This window comes from Puma concolor, chromosome B1, assembly GCF_028749965.1.
Source record: "Puma concolor isolate L17-30 chromosome B1, mPumCon1.1.hap2, whole genome shotgun sequence".
In the NCBI taxonomy this organism is placed as follows: Eukaryota; Metazoa; Chordata; class Mammalia; order Carnivora; family Felidae; genus Puma; species Puma concolor.
The window spans coordinates 101,143,930-101,168,556 of NC_141670.1; the positions used below are offsets into that span (position 1 = coordinate 101,143,930).

The window sequence follows — 24,627 nt, forward strand, 5'->3', positions numbered from 1 at the left end:
GACAAAGGTATCAGGGTATGCTATGATTTATTCTCAAGGGAATTTCTATTTGCATTTTATAAGATTTTTGTTTTGGTATATAGGATTCTCTAGAGTATATATACCAAGAAGACTAGAAAAGACTTCAGAATATGGCAAGGTCTTTGATAAAAGAAAGACAAATTATCTCCCATAGTGCTTTCCATACTACTGGCCAAAATACGTATTAATTGGACTTTGCCAATAATACCTTGTTTCTTTTCGCCCTCCACACTTTCCACCCTCTACCACAGACCTACACACAAACACCCAACATGCATATACTCACAGACAATCCTAATATGCAAAACAGAAGTAAAATGTGGATTATGACAGTATGGATAGAATGCTTTGAAATCTCTAGTCTTGAGCATTTTAAAGGAAGCTGCTACACATTTTTAAAAATCATTTTTATATACTTCATTCTACTTGATTAAATAATACTTATCAAATTTCTACTATGTTTCAGGATTTATAGCACAAATAAGGAGGCCAAGCATAGAGAAGATAGATAATATCCCAGTAGATATGGGGCTTAGAGTCAAGTGTGGACACTGACCTGGAAAGTGAAGTGTGAAGTACATTGAGAAGGAAGTTCTGCTTCAGATTCTGTGTCTCCCTGTCTCTCTGCCCCTCCCCTGCTCATGCTCTGTCTCTGTGAAAAAGATATAAACGTTAAAAAATTTAAAAAATAAAAAAAAAGAAGGAAGAGGTTCGGCGTACAAAGTCATTAGATTAAATCATGAGGAATTAAACTTGTCTAGTGATGAGAGGCTTCCTTAAAGAACTGAGTCTTACATGAGAGGATAAATAAGAATAGGGTAAGGATGAAGGAGTGATAGGATCCCATACAAATATATCTCCCTGCAAAAACAAAACAAAACAAAACAAAACAAAAAAACCCAATGAATTCTGTAAATAATGCTTGAAATCTGAAATAAAGTTAGAAGATATATAGCATAAAGATCAAAGATAAAATGACATGAGATAAGTTTGGAGGTATAAAAATATAGTGTGGATAGTTGTGTAGGGATTTTGGATATTTTAAGACAAAATGAAGCTACCTCATGATTTTAAGAATGGCAATGACAAGGTTGGATTTGTATTTTCACAAAGATTCCTCTGGTTTCTGAGCCAAGAATGAACGAATCAGAGAGGACAAGTATAGACACGGAGTGAATGATCAAAAACCTTCACAGAGGTAAGCAAGCCTTTGAATTTCATTAATGATGGTGTAAGAAGGAATATTATTAATATCCCGAACGTATTTCTGAGATATGAAGAACAACTTGATGAATGATTAGATATGGACTATGAGGAAAAATGAAAAATCAAGGATTACTTCCAGATATCAAGTTTGAGTAGCTTGGAGGTGGTGGTCCCTTTTGCAGTGAAAAGGAACACTGGAACAGAAATATGCCTCTTTGAGATGATGAGTTTGTTTGGTTAATATGTTGACCTAAACATTAACCTATGTTTAACCAGAGCTTATTGAACTAATGAGAAAGTGTAGTGGTGACGGGGGCTCCCTCACCTCTTCCCAGTGGCACTATTCCCCAGCCCCTCATTTTACAGAGAGTGTTCAACTTAGGACTGTTGTGGCCATTTCGATCATCTCTGAAGCACTGTTCATTCTGAATCGGATTCTAATATTGAGTGTGATACACAAGCACACAACTGCTTGTCATTCATGAGTACTGACATTCCCCCCAAAAGTATCAGGTAAAACCTGGTGTGTCTAAGCAAATATTTCAGAAAACTCATCACTCCTTGGGGTGCCTGGATGGCTAAGTTGGTTAAGCTTATGACTTCAGCTCAGGTCATGATCTCACAGTTCGTGGGTTTGAGCCCCACGTTGGGCTCTGTGCTGACAGCTCAAAGCCTGGAGCCTGCTTCGGATTCTGTGTCTCCCTCTCTCTCTGCCCCTTCCTGCTCATGGCTCATTCTCTCAGTCTCTCTCTCTCTCTCTCTCTCTCAAAAATAAATAAATGTTAAAAAGAATTTAAAACAAGAAAACTCATCACTCCATTCCTCTCAACACAATATTACTTGATATACTGGTAAACTTGATATCCTAAGTCTAAAACAATCAAACTGAGAATTTTTTTTTTTTCTGTTTTGCATTTCGGTTTTCTTCTTTTCTTAAAAATTGAATTTAGTATTATTTTCTTTCTGAAAACACCAGATAACTTAGCAGCCATAAGTACAGATTTAATTTCAATTGAAGTTCCAAGGTCACCAATCATGATAGTGATAAATATCTATAAACTGTTTCAAATAACTTGGGGTCCCTTGTTTTCATTTATAAATTCAAATTGAATTTGAATATAAGAGATTTGCTAAATTTGTCTATTTGGACTCTAATCTCATAATATGCCTCAAGATTAGATTTTAGTTCCTAGTAGTTTCACCAACTTTTCCCTTTGGAAGTTAGGAAAGCAGTTACCTCTAAGACAAGACTGGAATTAGTGTGTAATTCTTGGAGTAAGAAATGGCAATCACATCTCTGTAGGAGATCTAGCTCCTTATGTCAACTTCAGAGCTTTCTGCCTTATATCTAAAGCTTCTGTGGTTAACGAACAGTAGTTCTTTATACAAGGTCAACGAAACTCTGATTTGAAAGTTGCAGAGACTCATAGTGAAAAACTTAAAAGGAGAGTAAACAAAATGAATGGAAAGAATTTTTAGAGATTGATTAGCTCTTATTTTTGGTCTTTTGTCTCCAAAGTTTAAGATATATTTACTTTATCAAATAAAAGATAGCAGTAGAAACACTAAGGGAAATCTAACATTAGAGGAAAGGGTTTGGAATAAAAGAAGACAAAAAGAAAAAAAAAGCTTTTAAATAAATTCTATGGTTTTACTACCATACTATTATATTCCAGTCCATAAAGTATATGTCATGTTTGAAAAAAGTGTCAACCATTGGAGCATTTAATACACAATGTAAACTTGGCTTCACTCTGTCCTGGAACAGACTGCACTCGTATGGAGCCAAATTTCAGATCCAAGTACAACTGGAAAATTAGGACTTTAGTCTTGTAGCAAAGGCACACCATGAAGTCAGTTTAATTGCCTGCCATAGTTGCTGTTTCTGTAACCATGTCAACAAAACATAAACAATAGTAGATATAACTCTTTAGGGTGTTTAGCCCATCAAGCTACCAAAATTGTATGGAAAATTGTATGGAAAGGAAGTACTCTAGCAAAGGAACCCAGGGTGGAAGAAGAATCTCAGAGAAAGCAGCTATTTTCTGGCAGAGACTAACCGTTTGCTTAGATTTCTCATTCAGAAGGACCTTTGGAGTTCTACCATCCACTGACTTCATCTGTATGGAGTATTTAACCTTGGATGGTAGAGTGCTTTCTAAATTTCTTGCCCATTGCAAAGTAAGTTTCTTAAGAAAATCATTCCCTTGTATGTGTGTCGTGTAAATTCTCAAGGATAGACACTACTTGTTTACCAAACAGATCAATCAACATTAGTGAGATTTTGCAGAATAAAAGTAGAAACTTGAAAATTTATAATTGGGGCAATTTTCATTCATTGTTTTAGCTATTTTTTTTTTTTTTTAAGTATCAAAAGTTGGTACGCAAAGTTGTTTTCTAATGTATCAAAGTCTTATATTAAAGAGTGCGGTCACTAACCATATGTCGTCTGATCACTCAGACAACTTCTCCAGAGGCAAGAATTTTGTTTCTTGGTAATTATTTCCACATTTCTAACTAAAATATGCTTACATTGTTATTAGTGATTAGCAATTTAGCATTTTTATCTATGGACTTCTGTGAAGCGAGATGGAGACAGACCTCTTTCTTCAACCTGTCTCTTCCCACCCTCTCAACATAAGTATGTAACTACTGATTTATTGAATTAAACAGTGTTTACATCATCATAACTGTATGCTACTGTTCACTATAGCACCAAGAACTGTACTTTTAATTGTACAAACTTGTTTTCCTTAAGTCAACAGTTCCTTCTTTTTCTCTTGTCTCTCTCCCCCTTTCTTCTCCCTTCTGCCATCCTTTCTCTTATTTCTAATGTCTCCGTATGGAATCACCACCAAATCACCAACAATAATCATCAACAAATCACTTCTCAAATTACCTATTTACTAAGTCTCTTATTTTCTTGGAGCTTGTTCTTCGTCCCTAAGCTAAAAACTACCCTGGATATTTTAGAAATCTACCTGATTGCTGGTCACCCTAAAGCTTCTTTCTCTTCGCCATTCTCCTGGGTTATCTTTCTCTTAGTTTACATTACTACTTCTTTTAATCACTCATTAAAAAGGAGTGCATGGGGACTATATTTTGGGGTCCTTACATATCTGAAATATGTCTCTGTGTATTGTATACACTTAAGTAAAAATATCTAGCTATTTTTTTTCGGAATTGTTAAGGCAGTTTTTTGATATGTGTCATTTACCTACTTTAAAAAATAATTTTATCAAATATGTATGCATCTGTAAATAATATATTGTTAAGTTCTGTCATTTTTGAATTTTAAAAAGAAGAATAATAGGAATTATTTTGCAGCTCTTTTCTCTCAGTCCTATTTTTGAGATTCATCCATATTGGTCCATATAACTTAGAGTTTTACATTTTTTTCATTGAGGTATGATAATTCTAGTATATGGGTATTCCAAAATGTATTTATCCCTACTAGTATTCAAAGGTTAAATGGATTGGTTTTTGTCATCATAAACCATGCTACTATGTCTATAATGTTATAATAATGCTGTAAAGATCTATTGTTAGTGTTTCAAGAATATGTAAAGGAATGGAATCCTGGGACCATATGGTAAGTACATATTCAACTTTACTAGGTAATGTGATACTGTTTCCAAAGTGGTGGTAAAATGTAGATCCCCATGGGTAGTTCATGTTAATCCATGTCCTTGCTGATACTTGGTTTTGTCCAACTTTAAAATTTGTCCCAATCAGTTCTACATGAAGTGATACCTTATTTTGGTTTTACTTTGTAGTTACCCAATATCTAATGTAGTTTGGCATCTCTTCATGTTCCTACACATTTTGCATATCCTGTTCTGAGGAAGACATTGATGTCTTCTGTGAATTTCATTATTAATTTTTCTATTTCTTATTTATAGTGAGTTCTTTATTTTGAATATAAAACATTTTGTCAACTGAATGTATTGCAGATTTATTCTCCCAGGTGTAACTTGTCTTTTCACTCTCTTTATGCTGTCGTTTGATAATATATATATATATATATATATATATATATATATATATATTTAATGTATCTTAATTATACTGCATGTAGTTAATAATTTAAAAGTTTCTTTATTGTTCACATTTATAATTTCTTTCCAAGAAATCCTTTCTTATCCAAAGGTTAAGAGTAGGATAAGTTATTTTCCAAAGGGCTTAATTTTTTTCTGTTACAATTATATTTGCGATCCATTTAGAACTGACTTTTTTTTTTTTAATTTTTTTTTTTCAACGTTTATTTATTTTTGGGACAGAGAGAGACAGAGCATGAGCGGGGGAGGGGCAGAGAGAGAGGGAGACACAGAATCGGAAACAGGCTCCAGGCTCTGAGCCATCAGCCCAGAGCCCGACGCGGGGCTCGAACTCACGGACTGCGAGATCGTGACCTGGCTGAAGTCGGACGCTTAACGGACTGCGCCACCCAGACGCCCCTAGAACTGACTTTCTTAATAATATGACATCATTTGAGTTACCTTAATAGAAAGAATAATATGTGTGTTTTCTATTTCTTTTTCCTTTTTTTAATTTTAATTTTCAAAAATTTTTAAATGTTTATTCTTGAGAGAAAGACAGAGAGAGAGAGAGAGAGAGAGAGAGAGAGGCACGAGCAGGGGTCGGGTCGGGGGGCGGCAGAGTGAGAGGGAGACACGGTATCCAAAGCAGGATCCAGGCTCTGAGCTGTCAGCACAGCCCAACACGGGGCTCAAACCCACAAACCATGAGTTCATGATCTGAACTACGAGATCATGACCTGAGCTGAAGTCAGATATTAACCTGCTGAGCCACCTAGGCGTCCCTTATTTCTTTTTCAACCAACATAGTCTGTTACATGCATTTTTATTATTGTAGCATTTCTGAACATTAATTTTCTTTACTGTATAGCATTTTATTGTGTGAATAAACCAAAATTTATTTACCCATTCTACTCTTGGTGGATACTTTGGTAGTTTTTTGCTATTAGGTACAGATCCTAATAGAAGGATCCTAACACATGTCTATTTCTGAGTATTCTCATCCCTCAGGGTATATACAGTAGAGTAGAATTGTTGGATTATCGGGAAATATACATCTTATACTTGTAACAGCCAATTTTCCCATAGAGATTATACAAAATCACCTTCTTACTAACAATGTAGAGTTTTGGTTCCTTACATGCTCACAAATACTTGGTATTTTCAGATCTTGTTATTCTAGCAATTTTGATAGGTAGTATTATCTCAGTGTGATTTAAATTTGCATGTCTTGGTAAATAATGATGAACATCTTTTCATGTTTACCAACATTTGGGCATCCTCTTGTGAAATGTCTTTGGCCTATATTTCTATTTTAGAGTCTATCTTTTTCACATTCTTTTAAGAGTTTATTCAGTATTCTAAATCCAAATTCTTTGTTAGATACATGTATTGCATTTTACCCTCTGTTGTGGCCTTCCTTTTCACTTTCTTATGGGTGTCTTTTGGTTAATAGAATTTCTAAAATTAATAAAATTCAATCTACAATTTCTTTTTGATAAGCACATATTATGTTATTTTTAAGAAATCTTTACCATTCCCATATGATGATTTACCTATTATTTTTTTAAAAAAAAGTCTTCAAATCAACTAGGGTTGATTTTTTTTTCATAAATGATGTGAGGTAGAGATGTAAATACCTTTATTATATGAAGAGTTAACTGAGCACCACTTATTAAAAAGATCAAGCTATCATTTTTCTCATAGTATTTCAGTGTTGCTTTTGTATATTCTATTCCTTAACTGTTCTACTCCATTGCTAAGTTTTTCTACCTTGGCCGAATACCATACCATCATCACCTCTGGTATTGGTAAATCTTCCACATTTATTCTTCAAAATTGGCTTTGTTATTCTTTGTTCTTTGGGTTTCTGTATAAATTTTAGAACTATTTTCTCATTGTCTGCCACATAAAAAGCTGAAATTGTCACTAGAATTTAGAAAAATATATACATTGATTTGATGGAGAATTGCCATATTTTCTTCCAATCAATGAATATGATATATCTTTCCATTTATATACATTTAAAACATGCCCTTTAATAATGTTTCATAGATTTGAGTGTAGCAGTCTTGTGCATCTAGAGATATATTTATTCCCAGGTTATTTGATATTTTTATTCTATGTAAATTATGTTTTTTATTTTTGTTTCCTTTTTTATTTTTGATGGTACATAAAAAACAATTAGATATTATATTTTGACTTGTACATAAGACAAAAAGTTAAATTTTCTTATTAATTCTATTAGTTAATTCTACTAGCCTCCCCTAGATTTTCTAGGTTCATAATAAGATTGCCTTCAGATAATGACAATTTCTTTCTTTCTAATCTATATGGTTCATTTCTTATACTTGCCTTACGGTTATAGCCAGCATCTCCAAAATAATGATGAATGGAAATCGTGAGAGTAGTCAATTGTGAATTGTCTTTTTATTTTTCCAAATTCAGGGTGAACATTTTCAATATTTCTCATTGAGTAGAATGCTTGCTATAAGTTTTTGGTAGATATTAAGGAAGTTCCTTTCTAATCGACAGAGACTGATCTGTCATTCCTTTCTTTTAAGATTCTTCACAAGTTTTAGAATTGAGCTAAACTAGTCCCTTAAAATAGTTAGGGAGGGTTGTCTCTTTTTCTTATATAGAGGAGATTTTTCAAAATTTGTCTATATTCACCCATAAAATTGTGGAAGATTTCACAGGCAAAAACCATACAAAACCATGGGTTTTTCATTGTGGGAAGGTATAAAAATGGTTTGATTACTTTAGCAGAAAGAATAATATTCATATTTTCTATTTATCGTTCAACCAACATTGGTAAATTGTATTTTTTGAAAAAAAAGTGTCAATTTTATCTAAATTAAATTTAATCACATAAAGTTGTTCATAATATTTTTCTTGTTATATTTTAGTTATCTGTAGAATCTGCCTTCTTGATATTGGTAACCTTTTGTTCTCGGCTTATACTTTGATCAGTCTTACTTACAGCTTAATCAATTTTATTGTTCTTTCCAGGATCATCTTTTGGCTCTATTGATTTTCTTTTTTGAATATCTATTTTCTATTTTACTGATTTCTGTCATCATCTTTATAATTTCTTTGCTTTCCCATCTTTGAATTTTATTTTTAATTGACATATAATATTGTGTTAGTTTGAGTTACACGACATGATTCAATATTTCTATATATTGCAAAATGATCACCACAGTGTCTAGTTGACATATGTCACCAAACATAATAACATTTTTGTGTATGATGAGGAAATTTAAGATCTAGTTTTCTAGAAACTTTTAAATATGCAACAGCCATATATTACATCCTCATGAGTTCCTTAATAACTGGAAGTTTGTACATTTTGTTCTCCTTCACTCATTTTGCCCGCTCCCACTACCAACACCTCTGGCAACCACCAATCTGTTCTCTGTATCCATAAACTTCTTTTTTTTAATTGCATGTATAAGTGAAATTGTATGGTATATCGTGACCTGGCTGAAGTCGGACTGCGCTCACCCAGGCGCCCCAGTACGTTCTATATCTTAATGATCATTCAAATGTTCTGTAGCTGCCTTCAAATACAACAATGTAGATGCCTAATTTAAGAAATATGATAAGCTCAGTTTATATAATATTTAATATTTATTTTAATTATTTACATCTCATGAAATCATGTTTTTGAAATGTCATGTAACTATATCAAGAGTAAGTATATTGATGAGTTATATAAATGAAAATATATGGAAATGTTTGCTTATCATTTCCATTTTTAAGAAAAATAACCTTGACCAGATATTTTCAGACAAAATAAAAATTTTCAAACAAAAAAAGTAATCTCAATATTTTGTCTGAAAATTGAGAAAGGTATCATTGCAGTCTTTGTTTCTTGCTCCTATCTCAAAGAGATATATTTAAATAGTGATATATGAGCCTCCTGTATTTGGTAGCTTTGCCTAAGGCTCAGGTAGAAATGAACATAATATGACAAGATGGCATGACTTAAACTATGAAGCTGTGTCCCTAGCAAATGCAATGGTAAATAAATAAGTTCTATTAGTCTTATGTTACTGCTTTTTATTTTTTATCCCCTCCTTCCAAAACCCCACATCAAACAAATAACTCTCCTTCAGGTAGAAGCATTAGGATATATTGGACTTTTTTTTTTTTTTTTCCTATGACTACTTTCTGGATGCTATAGAGCTGTATAGCCTTATTTATTTATTTATTTATTTATTTATTTATTTATTTATTTATTTATTTTAAGGACAATATTACAATTTAAATCAGCTTAGAAATTGTTAGTGTTGGGGCACCTGGGTGGCTCAATAAATTAAGCATCTGACTTCAGCTCAGGTCATGATCTCACAGTTTGTGAGTTCAAGCCCCACGTCAGGCTCTGTGCTGATAGCTCAGAGCCTGGAGCCTGCTTTAGATTCTCTGTCTCCCTCTCTCTCTCTCTCTCTGCCACTCCTTGCTTGTGCTCTCTCTCTCTCTCTCTCTTAAAAGCAAATAAATAAACTTAAAAAAAAAGAAAACTGTTAGTGTTGACACATTATCTTAGAATTCAGAAATCAAATATGGGCTCACATGGCATTTCAAAAAAGTAACCAAATTTTTCTTTTTTCCTTTTTATGAAGGCCTGACTATAGTTAAAGTTTGAAGAAGCACAAAAATTTTAACATTGTGACTGTTAGCAGGCAATTTGTGAACAAATAAAAAATATACCTTAATGAGACATATGTAATTATGATATCCAGATGTGTAATGCATAATATTGTCAGTATCCATAAAGTTATAATGTATAATTTATTGAAAATGCTAAAATAAGAAATGTCTGGATGTAGTGCCTCTAGTCACCACTGACGTTTGCTTTTATCCTTAGATTTAGGTTTCTACTCTCATAATTCAAAAGAAATTCACCATTTTATTGCCAAACTGATTAGCGTTTCTGGAGTCCCGTTTCTTCATTTCTCTGTAGGATCTCACTTTATTGAACACTTATTTTATCTCCTCTGCTTTTAAGATTTAATAACTGATCTTATTTTCTCATCTTTATATAGTGCCTCTCTCTTCACCTCCTTTTCAAGTTCTTTTCTTTACCTGGATTCCAAAATGCGAATAAGACACTAAAATTGTGTCTTTGCTCATATTCCCTTATTTCTTTTTTCTTGAGAAATAGCTTACTCTTGAGAACCACCTAAGATCCTCAGGATCAATTCTTCTCTGTTCTATGTGTTCTCTCTCAGCTCTTGCCAAGAATCTCTATATGCATATTCTCTTAAGAATCTTATAAACCTAATTCATCTGCCACTCTTAAAATTGTAAAATTCTTGTTCTTCCCTCTCCTACTAACTAAAGTCATCTGAACAAATATGAACCCTGGAAATTCAAACTCACCATGGTCCTTCCCCAGTGGTTCAAGTTTAGTAAGCCCCAATTTCTGTTAATTTTTTTATTGCAAATTTCACTCACCAGTGATTCCTTTTCATTCACATTTCTCCATATTTGTTTAAATACTTGAGACAATTTGTTTGAACCTCTGCAATTGTCTGTTGTTTGCTCTTAAATGTTCCAGTCTCTACACTTCAATAGCTGCTCCATATGATGGCATTTCTAATAATGTCATTTCTTCTTCAAAAACACTTTAGAAGCTTCCAGGTACATATTGAGTAAGTAAATAAGATCTTTTACTCCTTGTACTCCTTGCAGTTCTGGCAGTCAGAATCAATATTATGAAAACTTGTACCAGCATACAGTAAATTGCATTTTTAAAAATTTAATAACATCTAATTGAGGGTAAGCTGGCTAACAATAGGCTTTTAAGGAACTTTTACACTAAAATAAATTGTGAATCATCCATTTTCGAAGGATGAAATTTGTCTTTTGAACATAATTTGCCTTTGAACATAAAGGAATTACAATGTCTTCTTACCACTGAATGTGATATGATTTCTATGAGCTATATTGCATACAAATACTTCCCAGTGACTAATGAATTTCATGTGTTGTCTTAATTTCTTTTTCTTTCTTTTTAAGTTTATTTATTTAGGAGTGAGAGCGACAGCATGAATGGGGAGGGGCAGAAAGAGAGGGAGAGAGAGAATCCCAAGCAGGCTCCACACTCAGCACAGAGCCGGACATGAGGTTCGATTCCACAAACCATGAGACCATGACCTGAGCTAAAACCAAGAGTCGGATGTTCAACTGACTGAGCTACCCAGGCACCCATCTTAATTCCTAAGGATGAGTACTGCATTTATTTCTTTCTCATATTCACAACATAAAAAAAAGCATGAGCATTTATTAACTTCTTATATTTTTTCAAAAAATTTAATACATATTATCTTAGTATTTATAATAACCTGTGTGATAAGGAAACTAAAATGATAATCACAACTGAATTGCTTGCATTTTAAAAAAGTTCTTTAATAGATCATTAAATGCATGTACCTTGTTTAAGAGCTTGAAAGATCAGAGGGCTGTCACTCTGTGTCACAGGACCACAGACGCCAGCCAGAGATCAGGGATTGAATAGCAGGGAACTGCTGTCAATTTAATGGCCACCACTGCCCAGAAAGCTGGTGACTAGGGAATTCAATGTAGAATACAACCTCCCCAAAAACCACTGACAAAGGAAAGGGGTGGCTCCTACCTTCTTCCTGCCTTCCAAAAACTCATGCAGTTGCTGTCTCATTGGCAGAAGCTCAATCACACTCTGATGGAGAAGGAGACTGGCAAATTTGCTTTCCAATCTTTTAATCTATGGAATATAAAAGAAATAGTAAAGACACTGGATATAGATTCTGGCAGCCAACAGGCAATAGCTATCACACGGGGTAGACTTGATGAGTTTTGTGTCCTGTGTCTAACATTCCTTCCTTAAGAGCAGCCAATAGCATTTGTGCCAGCTGCACCCTGCACGTTCATACACTACAGCCTGAGCTTCACCCAGTTCTTTTACATAATAAATGGAATTAGTATGGAGAAGGTCAAGTAACAATATAAACAAAATGTGTACCATGATGGTCTTATGTCAGCTTTGTCCAGTAGAACTAAAACGCAAGGTGCATATGTGCTTTCTTAGTGCCACACTAGAAAAAGGAAAAGGGGGGGGACACCTGCGTGGCCAGGAGGTTGAGCATCCAACTCCTGGTTTCAGCTCAGGTCATGATCTCGCGGTTCCTGAGTTTAAGCCCTGCATCAGACTCCGTGCTGACAGTGCAGAGCCTGCCTGGGGTTCTTTCTCAGTCCCTCTCTCTGCCCCTCTCCTGCTTTCTCTCTCTTTATCTCTCTCTCTCTCCCTTTCTCTCAAAATAAATGAATAAACTTTAAAATTTTTCAAAAGAAAAAAGTAAATAAAACAAATAAAATAAATTTCAATAATATATTTTATTTAGCCCCAAATTTGCCCAATAACTTCAAAATATAATTAATACAACATTATAATGAAATATTTTACTTTTTTCATACAAAATCTTTCTAATAAAGTATATATTTTATGCTTACACCACATCTCTTTTGGGTGCTAAATTTTCAGTAGAAATATTGAGTTGTATTTAGATTTCATAAAATACATATTTGAAGTAATAAATTCACATACTCAAGTCGTTCCAAAAATAACTTGCATGTTTTCAAATACTGATCGTAGCCTCCTCTCACAACCAAATTATTTACATATGCATATTGTTAAAGCTGGATCATATTCTTGCATGGATTGATTTGCCCTTAATTTTTTTTAATGTTTTATTTGTTTTTGAGAGAGAGACAGATAGAATGAGAGTGGGGAAGGGACAGAGAGAAAGGGAGACACAGAATCTGAAGCAGGCTCCAGGCTGTGAGCTGTCAGCACAGAGCCCAATGCAGGCCTCGAACTCACGCTGTGAGATCAGGACCTGAGCCGAAATTGAATGCTTAACCAACTGAGCCACCCAGGTGCCCCTGTCATTTTATTTATTTATTTATTTTTAATTTACTTTTAAAACAAGAGCATTTCAAGGTGTAGACAGAAGGATGTCCCCCATCCCAAGATGCCTGTATCTTAAACTTTGAAACCTGTGAATATGTTTGCAACATTCACAAAACAGGGGTCCAGGCTCACTAAAAGACTGACATAATCATAGTACTGTACAACACTCCCACTTACTTCACATTTTAGCAGCACACCATTAAAAGTCTATTTACTAGAGTTCCATTTACCTACTACTACATTATGTATAGCTTTCAACAAAAAATTACAAAGCATACTAAAAGACAAAAAATACAATTTCAGGAGACTAAGAAAGCATCAGAATCAGACTCAGAGCAGGGGTGAAGGAGAAATAAATAACTTCTCATGTAGAAAGACTTTCTTTCCTTGTAACAAACATCAAAAGAAGTTCTTCAGAAAGAAGGAAAATGATATAGGTTAGCAATTTGGATCTATAGCAAAAAGGAAGAGCACTGGAGGAGTAAGCTTTGACCTTAAGAAACTAGAAAAATAAAGCAAATTAAGCCCAAAGTAATTACAAGAAAAGAAATAATAAACATTAGAGCAGAAATCAATGGAATTTAAAAAAAGAAAGCAATAAAGAAAATCAATAAAGCCGAAAGCTAACCATTTAAAAAGATTCAAACAATGAGTATTTGGACAAGCTAAGAAAAAGAGAGAAGATACAAATTACTATTACCAAAAATGAAATAGAGGACATCATTAAACTTTGCATAGACATTAAAATGGTAATAAAGGAATATTATGAGAAACTTTATGCCCATAAATTTTATAACCTAAACAAAAGGGATTTCTTAAAAGAAACAATCTTCAAAATTCCCTTGAGAAGAAATAATCTGAATAAGACTATATCTATTAAATTTAACTAATAGTTAATAATCTTCCAAAAAAGAAAGCACCAGGCCCAGACAGGTTCACTGGTGAATTTTGTCAAATATTTGAGGAAGAAATTATATGAATTCTCTACAATCTCTTCCAGATTACTGAAATAGAATACTTCCTAACTATTTTCTGAGGCCAGCATTCCTCTAATACCAACATCAAAGTCATCACAAGAAAAGTACAAACCAGTATCTCTCATGAACATAAATCCTCAGAAAAAATATTAGAAAGTCAAATCCAAAATCATATAAAAATAATTATACATCATAATCAAATGGGATTTATGCTGGATATGCAAGGCTGGTTCAATATTTGGAAATCAATTAATGTAATCTATTATAGCAACAGGCTGAGTAAGAAAAATCACATGGAGATAACAATAAATGCAGAAAAAGCATCTGACAAAAGCCAATACCCATTTATGATAAAAACATGTAGGAACCTAGAAATAGAGGGAAATTTTCTCAACTTGATGAAGAATACCTTCCACATAACTACAGTTAACATCATACTTAATGGTAAGAAACAAAACTTTCCCACTAAGATTAGGAACAAGGCAAGGATGGCCTCTCTCACACTCCTTTTCAACATCATACTGGAAGTCCTGGTCAATCAGTAAGACAAGAGAAGGAAATGAAAAATACACTGATTAGGAAGGAAGACATAAAATTGTCTTTGTTCAGAGATGACATGATCACTTGTGTAGAAAATCCAAAAGAACCAGCAAAAACTTCAGGAACTAATAAGTAATCACAGCAAGGTTGCAAAAATACAATATGGAAAAGTCAACCACTTTCCTATATACACAATGAACAAGTGGAATTTGATATGAAAATCACAATGCCATTTACATTAGCACACACACAGAGTGAAATACTTAAGTATAAATCTAACAAAGTATGTACAAAATCTACATGAAAATAACTACAAAACACTGATGAAAGAAATCAAAGAATAATTAAATAAATGAAGATGTAGTCCATGCTCATGGATAAGAAGACTCAATATTGTCAAATGTCAGTCAGTTCTTTCCAACTTGATCTATAAATTCAATGCAATCCAGATCCAAAGTTTTTAATCCAGCAAGTTATTTTGTGGATATCAACAAACTAATTCTAAAATTTACATGGAGAGGCAAAAGATTCAGAATAGTCACTACAGTATTGAAGGAGAACAAAGTCAGAGAACTGGCACTATCTGATTTCAAGACTTACTATAAACCTAAAGTAGGGGCAGCCTGGTTCAGTCAGTTAGGCATCCAACTCTTGATTTTGGCTCAGGTCATGATCTCATGGTTCATGTGACTGAGCCCCGCATGGGGCTCTGCACTGACAGTACAGAGCCTGTTTGGGATTCTCTCTCTCGTTTTCTATCTGCCCCACCCTCACTCATGCTGTCTCTCTCTCTCTCTCAAAATAAATAACTAAACATTAAAAAAATAAAACTATAGCAATCAAGATAGTATGATATTGGCAAAAATAGAAAGACAAATAAATCAATGAAACTGAACAGAGCACCCAGAAATAAACTCACATAAATATATTCAACTTATCTTTGAAAAGGAACAAAAGGTAGTGCAATGGATAAAAAGATTCTTTTAAACACATGGTGTTGGAAACACTGGATATACAAATGCAAAAAAAAAAAAAATCAACCTAGACCCAGATTTTACATCCTTCACAAAAATTAACTCAAAAATGGATCATAGAGCTAAATGTAAAATGCAAAATTGTCATGATAAAAACCAATTTTTCCATATCATGCTGAAATTCTTCTTTGACAGTAATAGAAAATCTAAAAATCTATACTCTACATCTGATATTTTGGGCTGTGGGCTGACTTTCTTTATAAGTGTGGAAGTCTTCTGACACAAAATGCACCCAAAGTATCCACTGGGCAGTACCTTTTATACCACATGACTAATTTAAGGTTAAAAAAGAAAATCTTGCAAATTTTTGAACTTTGAATCAAATGATATTTAATATTTTTAGAAAGATTTCTTTGGTAAGACAGTTGTTAATAATATATCTCATAATTCCATTGCAAAACATCCTTCACTGAAATTATGGATTTTTTTAAACATCTTTCTATCTAAAAAATCTTATCTTCTTTGAGTCTACAAGAATCTAGGCCATTTTAAATCTGTCCAAAGTTACACTCTCAGGTTCTGTTAAATGTTGTTGAAAATTTTTTTATTTGACATGAATTTTAATTTAATGTGACTAATTTTGTTGTTTCTTTTTCAACTATAGAGGGAAAACTTGAAATAAAAGTCACTATGTATTTACTGATTTAACAATCGTACATTTTCTTCTCTTCAATTATTTTTAACATCACAATAAGATAGTTTTGTTTTTGTTTTTGTTTTTGTTTTTTTGCTTTGTTTTGCTCTACTGCAGCAAAATGCAATGAATGGCCAAATCATCATGAAATTTGTGACACACCTTTTATTGACTTCTTTTTTCTCTACCATTCTGAAGATAGTATTATCATCTTTATTTCCACTCAATTCTGCATTAATGGTATCTTTAGGTGAAGTTAAAATTTGTCCACACTTTTTTTAAATAGAAAAGCAATTTAATTATATTGTAATTAAGATATTGATAAACATTTCAATGTATTGATAATTTATAATTCCTTTACAAGAAATGGCCCACATTCTATCAAATTTATTTTCGGTTTTTATTTCTGACATGCTTTCAAATAATTTTCATTATATAGAAATGTATTTACTTAAATAAATATGATTATTAAAATTTGTCCCTAAGATTCTCTTGAATAAAATTATTGTATTAATGTCTTTTATTAAGACTTCAAAATGACAGTTTGGTTTCATGGAACAAATACATGAACTCAAGTCAGAGAGACCACTACCCCCTTTACTGGCCAGATGCATGACCTGAGCTTCAGTTTCCACAACTATAATAGGGACAGTAATACACAACTTCAAGGATTATTGTGAAGGCTAGTTCATAGTGCACACACCAGATGCCAGTTCCTGGAGATCTAAGAATAAGTATTATATGATTCTTCACCTTGTGCTCAGAGTTTGGCAGAGAAACCAGAAATGTGGGCCAAAATTATTCCGTGACATAAGTTATTTCAGGAACATATAAAACATAAAAAGTAAAAATGTTCAGGGAGGGATAAGAGAAAATTTAAATTTTAACTAATCTTTGCAGAATATGTAGGAGTTGTAGTTTTGCTAGAGTAGAAACCGGTATATAGGAAGAAAGATGGAGTTATATAAAGAAAAAAAGATGAGAATTCCAGAAAGGGAAGAAAGTAATCACAGAAACCTGTGAACTTTCAAGGATCATGTGAATATATTCGAAAAAGAAAACTGAGGCCAATTTGTGAAGATTATTATTTGTCATGTCTTACTAAAGCCCAAACACCAGGCAAGTACAGTGATTAAGTGCAGGACAACCTGTCAGGGGGAGTAAAGAGGATGATGGAGAGCAGCTAATGCATGCCCCCATCTAAAGGAGGAGAGTGACTAACTCAGCATGAGACAATTGGTGATCTGTAAGAATTGAAGCACAGCATTGTCAGACCTTCTGATTTTGTTCATAAAAGCTGGCAATTCAGATTTTTATGAGAGGTCTTACAGCTTGTCAAGAGTTATCCACAAATTCTAAGGTTCAATTCATAAGTGCCAAACATGTTTGTTGACTAAATCCAGTTTGGGGTCAATAGTTTGCAAAGTCTACTGTAGACAATAAAGACACTGGGGCCTATATACAGGTGTTGACATGATATCATGTTTGCACAGGCTATATGAATGGTAGAAAAATGACCAATACTGTATAAAAGATAGAAAGAATTGATACTCAAAGCAAGAGGATTAGATCATAATTGAGATAAGAGCAGCATAGCATTGTGGGTGCCAGCAGAACCATGCAGATGATAAGATACAAGGTATGGTTTAGAAGTGGAAACCATAGGACACCCAGAATAGAAAGAGAAGAGAAGAAATAGGTGAGAAGAAGACAGATGGCTCAACATTCTGAGCTGTGACTAATTGAAGTTATGGCGATGCGATCAACCAAAGAGTGAAGCCAGGAAGAGAAGAAAAGTTGAGAATTTGGAAAAAAAAAAAAAAAATACTTGGTTCTACTATTTAATACATTGCATTTGAAATAGAACTTTGCAGGTGCAGACATTCAATCAATAGTAATAAAGGTTTGGATTTTGAGAGCAAGATGAGGGATGAAAATATTGATATTTTAATTAATTTTACTTGAGGTATAATTAAATAGAGTAAAATACATAGCTCTAAGAATAGAGTTCAAGAGTGTTGACAATTTATACAACTGTCTTACCAATATCCCAATCAAGCAAGATGCAGAACACTGTTAACCACCTTGAAAGGTCCAATTACCTCTTCAAGAAGATCGCCTTCCTCCTAGGTCAATAGCTATTTCAATTTCTATCTCCATCAATTAGTTTGTCTGGCTTTGAACTTCATATAAATGGGATCATGTAAACTTTTGGGGTCTGGCTTTTTTCACTCAATGTGTAATTTTTGACATTTAATCATGTGCATTAGAAGCTCATTCTTTAAATTAATGTATTGCTGAGTAATATTCCATTGCGTGAATATGCTACAATCTATTTGTCAGTTCTCCGGATGGATATTCAGGTTTTTTCTAATATTTTGCTATTATAAGTAAAACTTCAGTGAATATTCTTACACAAGTTTTTTTGGGGGGAGAGACAAATTTTGTCATTCTTTATGTGTAGATGCCTAAGATGGAATTGCTGCATAATAATGTAGGAACATGTTCAACTTTGTAAGTGGCCGCCAACATATTTTCCAAATGGGGTTGCACCCTATTACCCTCAGAAAAACCATGGATGAGAGGTTCTGTTGCTTTACATACTCTTCAACATAATAGTGCTTACTGTTCACCTTTCAAATTTTAGCCATTCTACCGAGTGTGTAGAAATAGCTCATTGTGATTTTACTTTGCATTTCTGATGACTAACGGTGTTGAGCACTTTTTCAGGTGCTTATTGGCCATTCATATACTTACTTTTTGAAATAATCTGTCATTTAGCCATTTTTAATTGTTTTTTAGCTACTGTTTTATAGGAATCCTTTGTTGAATATATGTATTGAGAAATTTGCTCACAGTCTGTAGACTTTCCCATTTTCTTAGTTATATATTCTGATGAGCAGATGTTTTTAACTGTTATGAAATCCAATTAATTTTTTTCTTTTATGTTTAGGAACTTTGAAGGTTTGCATAAATAATCATTTGCCTTTTCCATTTAGATTTAAAATGTATCTCGAGTTAATAGCTTGTCTGTTCTAATGAAGAAGTTAGAGCTAATGCTTTTTTTCTCATGTAATTATCCAGTTGATACAACATTATTTCTTAAAAGGATTGCCCACTCTATTGCATTGGTTCCTTTGTCAAAAGTTATTCAGCCTTGTATAGGTGAATCTATTTGTGTACTCTCTGTTCTGTTCCACTGAGCTGTCTATCCTTATATCAATTTCACACTATCTTTATTAATATAATTTTTAAAAATGTAGACTTGTCCATTGATGTATAGATAAGTTAATACACATATATTCTTCATATGTGCCAAGAGAAAACCACTCTGGGAAGAAATAAAACTGAGAAAAGAAAGGACACTGGAGCTCATCAAACTTTATGGAGCAAGTTACCAAAGAAAATAAAGGGTATTCTAAAGGACAAGAAGAAAATGAAAAGAAAGTTATAACATGGAAATCAAGAAATGAAAGGGCTATGAGAAGAAAAAATTTCCAGGAGGGCTTCATGCTACAGAAAGTCTTACAGGTGGTAATCAATCAATCAATCAATCATCATTTTGACAATTGCAAGAAGTCACTAAGTGGAGACAGTTTTAGGAGTGGTGATGGCTTGTATTTATTCACTGAATATTTATTGATTGCCTAGACATATTGCAAAGTGCTATGAACAAGATATACTGTTAGCGTTCTGAAGTTTATGGTCCTACAAACATACAGAAGTTATATTCCCATTAAGGAAGGAAAAAATGGGTAATATGGAAAATAAAAACCCAAAGTACAAAAACTCTTTATAGGGTAAGGGTAGCAATAAAAGAAAGAAGTAACGTTTGGTGGTTTTATGAGAAGATGCTGAGAAAAGGATCTTGTTTGTTTTAGTTTCAAGGCAGGAAATGTTTCCATCCGATTTCAAGCAAAGTGGAGGCTAAGAATAGAAAGAGAGTGTGAAAAACAGTCTGGGGAAATTGGAGTAACGATGGATTGAGCCACATAAAGAAAATAAAATGAGATTCCCTCAAAAAAGCAAAGGTAAAGGTTAAGTTTTAGAAAAAAAGAGGGATGTGGAAGTAGTGAGGGATGAGCAGAAACAAAGGTCAAGGTGGGAGGAGTATATATAACATCATTCGTGAGCTCTCTGTTCTTGGAGGCGGATTTTGCTAAAATAATAGAACTAAAGCAAGACCTAAAATGAGTGATGAAGGGTTGTAAGAGCTGTTATGAGGCGTAATTGGAGGAACTGATTGAAATAATTAAAAGGCATAACAAAGGCACAAAAGACTCCCCAGAATTTATAGATTTGCATTAAAACACAATCCTAACACACAGATACACAATCTTCTCTCAGCCCTTTCACTTTCAGGAAAAAGAAGTGGGAGAAATGGATAAAAAAGAAAAAGGAAAAGACTTTGGTTGATCCTGGCTTAGTTTTGATGGGTGTGTCTAGTGCAATGGAAAGGCTTGGAACATGCGATTCTTTGGGGGGTTTTTTTTGTTTTTTTGTTTTTTTTTTAATATATGAAATTTATTGTCAAATTGGTTTCCATACAACACCCAGTGCTCATCCCGAAAGATGCCCTCTTCAATACCCATCACCCACCCTCCCCTCCCTCCCACCCCCCATCAGCCCTCAGTTTGTTCTCAGTTTTTAAGAGTCTCTTATGCTTTGGCTCTCTCCCACTCCAACCTCTTTCTTTTTTTTTCCTTCCCCTTCGGGAGTTGTGTTTGAAGGGATTGCCAATAAGCTTTAACACGGAAGACAAGAAAGTTAGGATGATCAACTGAGTGAGGACAGCAATAGCTAAGACACTCGAAATTAGAAAAATAGGGGAAAAAGGCATGAAGAATGTAGAAATAAGAATCTATGATCCAGTGGTGTGTGGCAGCCAGTTCCAGCTACAGAGAGCAGATTGTAAGCATTTCTTCCCAACTGTGTGTTCAAGGGAATCACGGTGGTAACTCGAAATCAGCCACAGTGGAAGTGTTTACACCATGATAATCAGGAACAAGTACAAATCAGACCCTCTCTTTTCTGTTTTTTTTTTTTTTTTTTTTTTTTTTCCCAGAGAGCTGATTGTTAAACATTTACCAGCACACGCCACTGCTAAGATCATATAGTAAAGACTTCCTATTTTCTTTTTTCCAGAAGTGATAACAAGGATTAGGATGTGGTTTGGGGATTGTAGTTCAGTTTACTATCAAGTTGATGTGTACTTATAATGATAAGTATCTTATTAATAGTGGCACAAAAGTCATTTAAGATGAGGTCAGGAGAAGATGGTGGTGAGTTAGGAATAAAAAGAATTATGAATATGGAGCAAAGACCATGATGTCATTGAATAACACTGAAGACACTGGAGAGAAGACAGTGGGCTTGGAAAATGTGAAGTTAATAAAAAGGAAAGAATGGTAACAGCAGTCAGTGAAACAATAATTTGAAAGCCATAATAAAGATTTCGAAGTAGGAATTGAGCTAGTATAATTGACAGTGCCTAGCAAATAGTACGCTTTTCATACAATACTTTGATGTTTTTATTTCAATCCTACATTAAGCTATTTTGCCAGTTATGTAAATAGCTGAGAAAAGAGATTGTAACCTAGAATCCAAAAATATTCACTGCATGCAGACAGGGTTTCTTTCTATCTTTAGTTGTAAACTCTTTTATTGTTAGTTAAAAAACATTCCTAGCACTTAAAATAAGTTCCTAAGATAGCATACCCTACCCCAAAAAAAAGCTCAATTCGCATGCTTATTTCTGTTTTCAAAAATTACTTGATGCTTAGTAATTGACATATTCAGTTTAATATTGAAAATATTCTCATAATATTTAGGAATTATCATGTCTTCCCACAGGCCTAGTAGTTAAAAATACAAAAGTAGTTATTATATGATAAACTAATAAGAAATTAAAAATCTTGGGGTGCCTGGGTGGCTCAGTCAATTGAGTGTCCAACTTCGGCTCAGGTCATGATCTCACAGTTCATGAGTTTGAGCCCCATGTCAGGCTCTGTGCTGACAGCATGGAGCCTGGAGCCTGCTTCGGATTCTGTGGCTCCCTCTCTCTCTGCTCCTCCTCTGCTTGAGCTCTGCCTCTCTCTTTCTCTCTCTCCAAAATAAATAAAAACATTAAAAATTTTTTAATAAAAATATTAAAAATCTAAGCTTTAGAGCCTCAAGATTCTCTTTCTTTCCATTATATTATTTTTTGGAAAGAAGTCTCCTCCAATGTTGTGTCTCATGTTAAAACATAATTTATTGAATAATATGAGAAAATGACTTGGAAATTACTCACAAACCGGATTTGCTTGTAGAAAGAAAAATAGACACACTATTTTCCCAAATACACTATTAGAAAATTAATAAAAACAATGGGGAAATAATAAATAAATAAGCCCTAGCATATATTAAACATAAAATAGCTAAGGAAGAGTTCACACACATCCCCACATGAATTATACTTCCTGGAAAACAGCTGAAACACCTGGAAAGTTAACTTGAAAAGGGACATTAATATAGGAAATGCTGTTCGGAATTTGATCTCAAGAAATCTTGAGAAAATGCACTTGGGAAGGCTTTGTGTACTTTCAACTATCTCATGAAACTTGTGTAAATAAAGACTCATTCAACAAAGCACCTACTGTAATTATCCAATGTCCATTTGGACTTCTTGCTGTCTTCCTGAGGACCTCAGTCCCTTGAACCAAACGTTCTAAATAATATTTTCAATATACCAAGTACAAACATATGTGTATCATTAGAATAAAACTGTACTTATTCAGGGCCCACTTCAAAACACTGAAACAAACCCCACACATTATATCCCCTAACTCTAACTTATATTTAATAAAAGAATGTGCTATTACACTCTCTCCCTCATATATTACTCTTTTCTCTCTTCACATCAGGGAATATGAATTCTCAAGCATGGAGGGAAGAGAGCCTCCCATCTTCTCTCCCTGAGCCAAGCTTATGCTCAGGACAAAAAGCAATGAATTGTTGTGCCAGAAAGTATTCAATGGCTCCCAGTTCTGAACTTTTATTTGTAAATTTAGAGTACCCAGAAATCTCCCAGCAAGATTTAATGACTGCTTAAACAGCTTTAAAACGTATTAACAGTGGGGCAGTTTGGAGTAGGGACTAGGGAAGGAAAAAAATGCAAAAGGTCTTGAATTTTTGCCAATCCCTATACCCAACTGTTTTGCCTTTCCATCCTACTGTTCACTGACCAAGAACCCTAATTCCTGAACTTTTTAAGCTTACCTTGGAGCTGAGAACTCTTTCTCTCCTTCAGCACTAGAGAGGTTGGATCTCAATACAGAGGTATAGAAAAACTCACCAGATTGCAACTTGAAATACAGTTGAGTGCTCTCCACCTTGAATATACAAGGAAGGTATACACAGTGAGTTCCTCAGGAACCTGGGGAATGCAGATTGTATTAAAAATAATGTAGAACTCAAAATCTAAAAGTAAAATATCTCTGCCACTCACTAAATACATAACCATGGAGAAGTCATTTAGACCCTGTGCTTCACCCAAGTGGTATGAGTTTGTACCGTTGAAAATAAGTATTGCCTATTAAATTCTATGTCCTGAAACATAAATCTGGATGTATTTGTGTGCAGAAAAGTGAGCATACATGTGTGTTCAGTTGCCCTGGATGCTCTTTACTCTAGTTTTCTTTTTACAAACCAATCTTCTAAGACTCACTGCTTATAATACCTCAACTTGACCCTTAACACTATTTATGTTAACCTAATAATTCTTTTATGGCAGTAATTAACACAAGGAATGTTTTGATCAATAGGACCTTACAAATGTTTTTCTTATTAGAGATTCCAAATCAAATACGGAAAACAACATCAATATTATTAGGCATAACTATGATCATTATTTTTTTATTAACATATCAGATCCATAATCTGGAATCAGGCAAGAAAAGCTGGTTGTGTCATAGGTGGGCTAGAGAATTATCCAGGTATCTCAATCTGAAGACATATCTCTGCCTCAAATATCCATATAATTAACTTAAATACATTTTAACCTAAATTTTTCAGAGATTTATATTTATAAAGAAATTTATGTTTTAATGTGCCAATCATCCCACTTTCTCTCTTACTCTTGAATGGATTATTCTTTTATTTAACAAAGATTATAAGATAAACATTATTCTATTTACTGGGGATTCTGTGATGAAGAAGATAGGAAAATTTTTGCCCTCAT

General features: G+C 33.7%; 2 long non-coding RNA genes across 2 annotated transcripts in view; one reads left to right on the top strand and one right to left on the bottom strand.

Moving 5' to 3' along the window:
- LOC147581775 (uncharacterized) overlaps positions 1–24,627 on the top strand; it is a 150,668-nt gene that overhangs the window by 14,186 nt on the left and 111,855 nt on the right. Inside the window, exon 2 of the long non-coding RNA XR_015250238.1 lies at positions 1,135–1,219. This is a non-coding gene — a long non-coding RNA (uncharacterized LOC147581775). The remainder of the gene's footprint in view (positions 1–1,134; positions 1,220–24,627) is intronic.
- LOC147581776 (uncharacterized) lies at positions 578–23,826 on the bottom strand. The gene is made up of 3 exons (XR_015250239.1): positions 23,743–23,826; positions 11,908–12,015; positions 578–673 (listed from the first exon to the last, which is right to left on the bottom strand). It is a non-coding gene; the product is annotated as an uncharacterized LOC147581776 (long non-coding RNA).